The following is a 6,580-nucleotide window of genomic DNA, read 5'->3' on the forward strand; positions in this document are numbered from 1 at the left end:
TGTGTTGTAGAAGCAGCATGGATTTCAGCTCCAAGATGTCCTGGCTCTTACAACCGGGATCTATTAAGACAGACAGTAGCTGTACTTGTCGGTGAGCACAGCATAACGTGTAAACCTGTGGAATCGCTATGTTGCATACCTAATGTAACATTGTGCGTCAACTACACTCGAAAAGAAAAGAAGTCTTGCCTCTGGCTGTGTGATGGAGGCTCTGGGCCTTCTCTCTAAGCCCATTTCCTCATTTATAAAATATGCTTTGAAAATAACATCCACTTTGAAGGCTGGTGAGAGTGTCCCAAAAGCTCAGGCGGTGGTTCTCAGCAGGTGCTCCATGAACTTCCCATGGACTCTCCACCCTCTCCCCTTCCATCCAGCCCTCACTTCCTCTCCCCAGAAAACCCCACGGAGTGTGGAGTCTCCCAGCTGGACCTGGGCATTGCCTTTCTGGAAAGATGGAGGGGAATTCAAGGGTGGGGCCTTCAGAATCCTTGACGAGGAAAACATTGTTTAACGACTCCCAAGTTAATAGTGCTCCAGAGGTTTAAAGCGCTTGGCTATTTCATCATTGCTTCTTACAGCAAACCCATGGAGTGAGCATTACTACCCCATTTTGCAGAAGTGGAAACTGAGACTCAAAGAGGTGTAGTGACTTGGCTAAGGGCAAACAAGGAGTTGAAAAGAACTCAGGACTTGGAGCCCTTGGCATCTCATGCTTTTTTTCTGTGCAGGGGCCTGAGTCAATCATCTGTGCCAAAGCCTCTGCCATGTGGGCATTGGTCCATTTGCTCTTTGTTCCAGCAGACATTTGGAGTGGAGACTGTGTGCCACGCTGGCTGCCTGCCGGAGACAACGGACAGGCTGGAATGCTGGGCACACGATGGCCACGGCCCTAGGAATGCCTGGCTACTGCCCCAGATGGTAGTCACCCACCTCAACCAGGTTCCCAAAGGACATCACACACATGGAGCAATCATGCCTGAGGGAACTGGAGTTCTGCCCTGTGACTGCACGGCCCTGAGCCCCATGGCAGATGCTTGCGGGGCTCCATCCATATCCCCAGAAACCTCACCACTGTAGCACACGACACCCCAGCTGCTGACTGCTAGTACCTCCGTCTCTGGGTCTAATGGCTTTCTCTGGTGGCCAGAGCCCCATTCTGCCTGCCAGGCTGAACTGCCTGGGAATTAATGACCTCTGGGAAGAGCCTTCAACCAAAACTTTTAGGAATTGGTGGGTAAAGACCCCAAGTCCTTGCCCTTCAAGTGCGATAACTCTGGGCACGTGTTCCATGTTGTTTTCCAGAATTCTGCAATGGAGTTAGTTTTCCACAGTGGTCATTTACTGTTGATTGACTGTCTTCCTTTTGTCTTCTCGGTTTCCCACTCCCCTGCCTTTGTGTCCTGGGATCACTGTCCAATCGGCTACTTGCACTAGGATCCTTGTGTCAGGATCTGCTAAACTGAGAGAGGTGAGCTTTGCCCTAGGGCCCTCCATCTTCCACACCCCAGTCCAGCTCAACACGTCTTACCACATCTTCACCTGAGTCCGATCTTACTGGCCATCAGGAATGCGGAGACAAAGGGGCAGCTTTAGCTGGGCTTCTAAATTGTGACCCCCTCTCACTGGCAAATGTGTCCTGGAATCTGGACAATTTAGAGGCTACCTCTTCCCGAGTGTGTGTGTGTGTGTGTGTGTGTGTGTAGATAGGAAGGTTGTTCAAAGCTCTGTCTCCCCTGGAGGAAGGCATGAAGCATCCATGCTGTCTTTGCTCCCGTGCTAATCACTGGAGGCACCAAGATGAGTGAGCCCTTCTCCCTGCCCTGAAGATACTCATGGAGCAAATGCATTATTCTGGTTTGGTGAAAGTGTTCTGTGCACAGTTACTGGGGCAGCAGATTGGAGCCAAGTCTACACTAAAGAGGTATTACTTGACTTGAGTCTTAAAGGTGGAGATGGAATTTGTTAGGGTTTTCAAGGTGGACAGAAAAGAGAATAGGGCCCAGATCCTTAAAGCTCCTGCCCAGAAGGGACAAATAACATTTCCTCTTATGTTTCCCTGGCTAATGTGAGTCATACTGTCATACCTAAGTTCAAGAGGAGGGGAAGTATAATTCTAACAGATGTCCATAAGAAGAATGAAACAGACTATTAATGATGAGACCTAAGGACTCCCACAGTTGGGTATGTAACTTCTCTGCCATAGTTGTTTCTGAAGTGTTGGCTGTTTTGATTTAAAGCCAAAACATTCCTCAGGTAAAGGGGCCGTGGTTAGAGTAGGACTCATTTCTGTCTGGGGTCCCATGGATAAGTGGACGTGTCTTGTATTAACTATGTCTTTTCTGTATTTGAGGCTTTGACGTCTGGGGGCTTGCAGACCCTGGACAGACTGCCCCTTCTAGGATTAGCCAATTCCTAGAGATAGTAAACAGCTTTGTTGTGCATTTGGTTTTCAAATGTACACCAACCAATCCAGAGCCAATACCAGCAACCACCTCCTTCACTGAGCTCTCACACTCCCTGCAGCTGCTGGCCACCTGCCCTTATCACCCAGGGCCAGGAACCAAACACGAGGGATAGGCCCTAGGCTGAGAGCCCACTGAAATTATTTGAATTAGTTAGTCCTAAATCTGCTTGGCCTGCCTCACCTCTTCTTTTCCATGGAAGTTCTTTTCCGGACAATAAACGCTTTTGCCCACACCTCTCCCCTCTCCGTCTGCCTCCTGAATGGTGCACGTGCTTCCCTGTGTGCCCTGCCTGCCCCACCTCCATGGCATGGCATGCCCCCTTCTCTTGGGAGCTGTAACAAACTGTCTTTTCAATGGCAATCGTCTCCTGATCTGCTTGTGTCATCATATCTAAATAATAAAACATATTAACACATATCTATATTCTGATATCTCAGTTATTTATGATACTAGAAGCTGAGAGCTGGAAGATGTACAAGCAGATATTCTAGGTCCCCAAACTGGCTTGCTGCAGGCAGGGCACACCAAGCTGTCCTGAGCCAGCTGCTCACTGGCTGAGACCTGAGATTCCCATCTCTCCGATTCTGTATGGGGTCAAGAGGAAGAGAGGAAGGCTCAAGCCCTCTCCCATCCTGAGGACAACAAATGAGGCTGGCTATTTCTTTGGGGGAACTGAGTCATCAACTTCCTATCTGATCAACTGCCAACATGAAAGGGTAAGTCCAAGCTTTGGGTCTGTATGGCTTCCTGGCTGGACTCCCTGCTGGCCTTCCTGGAGACCTCCTTGGTGCTGGCCCTCTCCTTTGGGAAGAGAGTGGACAAAGGTGACTGACTCTGCTGGTGTTGCTGCTGGCAGACCCTTCGAGAAGCCAAGTGGCTGACTATAGCTGATTCATTGCACGCTCCATACTCTCATGGATATAGTTCTATAGCTCTGGTCAGAGTTAGTGAGACCAAGCCTGTGGAAATATGAGCATCAGGAAGTGCTCCAGGTGAGATTTCTAGGTTTAAGTACTGCTAATTAGTCCTTTTATTAAGATTGTGATGTTGAGCATTCCTCCCTGGACCTTATTCTTATCATTTGCAAAATGGCCACAGTAGTCTTATTTGGTGACCCAGGGATTGCTATGAAGATTGACCTCCCCACCCCACAGCACAGGTATCCACAAAACACAACAAAACAACATAATGAAATTAAACAAAAAAATGATACCATGCATTATAATTAATTGTGAAATATTGATAGCTTTACTTCTGAGATCAGGAATGAGACAAGGATACCTGTTATTAATTCTTTCCAACATTGTACTGGCAATACTAGCCAGTGCAACAAGGCAAGAATAAGAAATAAAACATATAGGGATTCAAAAGGAAAGAACTCTCATTTTTACAAATAAGATAGATGTAGTATATATTTTTTTAAAAGCCACAGAATCTACAGATAAATTGTTAGTATAAGTGAATTTGGCAATGTTGCTAAATACAAGGGGAGTATACAAAAATCTATATATGTTCCAGATCTGTATTGCCGAGTAATAATTTCTAATGGGTTCTGTATAATTTGGATTTGGGAAGGGCCCAGCTGTATGGTCCAGGACTTTTTCATATGGTTGTAGCCAAACAGCGGATGGAATTGGAACAGTAGGGGGATGATCCAACTGGAGAGTCATCTTACTCTCTTTTTTAGTCTCAGTGTAGCCGCATATGGATTCTCTGTGTGGGTTACTTCAAAAATTTTTTTTTTGGTTTTATTTATTTTTGATACTGAGAGAGACAGAGCATGAGAGGGGGAGGGGCAGAGAGAGAAGGAGACACAGAACTGGAAGCAGGCTCCAGGCTCTGAGCTAGCTGTCAGCACAGAGCCCAATGCGGGGCTCAAACCCACGAACGTGAGATCTGACCTGAGCCGAAGCTGGAGGCTTAACCGACTGAGCCACCCAGGCGCCCCTGTGTGGGTTACTTCAAACTTGTTTAAAGCACAACAGCATAGGACTTCTTGCATAATGGCTTAGGGTTCCAAAAACCAATATCCCAAGAGAGGGAGCCAGGCACAAATTGTATCAACTTTCATGACCTAGCCTCAGAAGCCATGCATCATTTCTGCCATATTCTATATTGTTATAACCATGCACTAAACCCAGTCCTTTTATGGGGGAAAGTTGTTAGATCCCACTCCATGTGAAGAGTGAAGGAATTTGTTGACTTGTCTTAAAATTGCCACACTGTACTTGCAACAAACAAAAATAAAAAGCCATATAAAAAACCACGTATAATAGCATCAAAAGTATAAAATATGCAGAACTAAATCTAATAAAAGATGTCCAAGCTCTCTACATAGAAAACTACAAAAAAAGGAAACTACAAATCATTGCTGAGAGAACTTAAAAAACTAAACAAATGAAGGGATATACCATGTTTATGGATAGCAAGACATACTGAAAATGTCAATTATCAAATTGATTCAAAGATTCAATGTGATAGCAACATAGCAATCAAAATCCCAGTAGGATTGTGTGTTTGTGTAAGCAGACCAGGTGATTTTAAAATGTCCGTGGAAGTGCAAAAGTCAGGAATAGCCAAGGCAGTCCTGAAGATAACAGTGTGTAGACTTACTCTATGGGGCACTTATTATAAAGCTACACTAATTCAGACAGTGTGATAATGGCATGAGAAAAATAGGCTAATGGAACAGAACTGAGAACTCAGAAACAATCCATGCACACATATGGACAACTTGACTTACAACAAAGTTAACACTGCAGAGAAGTGGGAGGAAAGGTGATCTTTTCAGTAAATAGTGCAGGGTCACTTGGATGTTCAGATGGAAAAAAAAAATAGAGGAGCCAAAGGGAAATTCCTTCTGATGAGATATGGCAGTGTATTTCTAGAAACAATGACTGCTGAAATTTATTTGGAATTTTTTCCTTTCTGAGCAGTAATTTCCCTCTGTTGTTCCCAGACCTTTAGCGAAAGCCTGTTTCCCACACCAATCTTAGTGGATCTTTATGGTCACAAATAGTAGTCACAGCTCATGGTCAGGACCAACAAAGCTTAAGTAGCCACTGGGAGCTAGGTTCTAAGCTGGCTCCTGAGCAGGTAACAGGCTCACTTGCTTTTCTCCAAATAGCATCACATGCCCAGCTGCCAGCGAACAATACCTTTGTGACCCACTTCTGCCTCCTGGCCTCCTGGCCCTTCCCAGCCCGGCATCCCAGTGTGTCAGAGCCAGGAACCAGAGGGCAGTGGTACAGCAGTCAGTAGGGCTGAGGGAGTAGAGACTGTTAGTGTAGACAATTCTTGGTTGAGAAGGGGAGGAGCAACAGGCCAGCTGCAGGTGATGTAAAGAGTTAGGGGGCTTTTTTCTTCTGTGGGAGAGGAGCCTGCTTCCCTCACCTTTCTGCTCCACCATGGAAACCATCCCATCTCTGTTCTCCTCGGTCTCCAGGAGACTTTGGGGGTAGGGGTGGAGGAGTAGATTCTGGACCCCTCCTCAGAACTTTAGTTTCTAGGCCGTATCTATGGCCCTCCCTCTCCCTATCATTAAAGGGGTCAGGGTCCTCTGCCTTCTCCCAGTTGTCTCAGACCTGGATCCTCTGCGGGCAGTGAGCCACACACTTGGAGCTCCATTATAGAAGTCACCGTCCTTGCCTCAGTTTCCTCATGGGTAAAGTGAGAGTTTAACAGCAGGAACTCCCAGAGCTCCTTGTCAGCGACTCAGGACAAGGAGGGACTCAGTGGGACAAGAGGTAGGGCATCCTAAGATCAGCTGCAGACTCTGGGCCATGGTCCCCCTGGCAAGGCAGCACCCATCTTCGGAAGTGTACTTGTCACCGCCTTCCTTCCCCGCCCCCACGCCCTAAATATTTAGGGTGGGCAGTGTCCCACTTCTGGGGAGGGGTGTCAACCGGGCTTCTCCCTCCCCTCACCCTTGGCGGAAAGCGGGACGGGGAAGGGCCGTCTGGACAGGCGTGCCGGGTCTCCCGGACCCCCAGAGGTGCAGGGCCAGGGGGGGAACCCGGCGGCGGCCCAGCCCGAAAGAGGGGCCCCCTCCCCTGGGCCCGGGCCCCCGGCCCTCCGCGGCGCCCGAGGCCGGAACAATAGCGCGCGAGGGCGGG

At 47.7% G+C, this 6,580-nt stretch overlaps 1 protein-coding gene across 1 annotated transcript in view; it reads left to right on the forward strand.

The window, feature by feature from the left end:
• Positions 1-5,688: 5,688 nt before the first annotated feature.
• The window catches only part of TOX2 (TOX high mobility group box family member 2), a 134,282-nt gene continuing 133,390 nt past the window's right edge, over positions 5,689-6,580 (forward strand). Inside the window, exon 1 of the mRNA XM_029918592.1 lies at positions 5,689-6,211. The gene's annotated coding sequence lies outside the window, so the exon portion shown is untranslated. The remainder of the gene's footprint in view (positions 6,212-6,580) is intronic.

The sequence above is a fragment of the Suricata suricatta genome, chromosome 12, assembly GCF_006229205.1.
Source record: "Suricata suricatta isolate VVHF042 chromosome 12, meerkat_22Aug2017_6uvM2_HiC, whole genome shotgun sequence".
NCBI lineage: Eukaryota > Metazoa > Chordata > Mammalia > Carnivora > Herpestidae > Suricata > Suricata suricatta.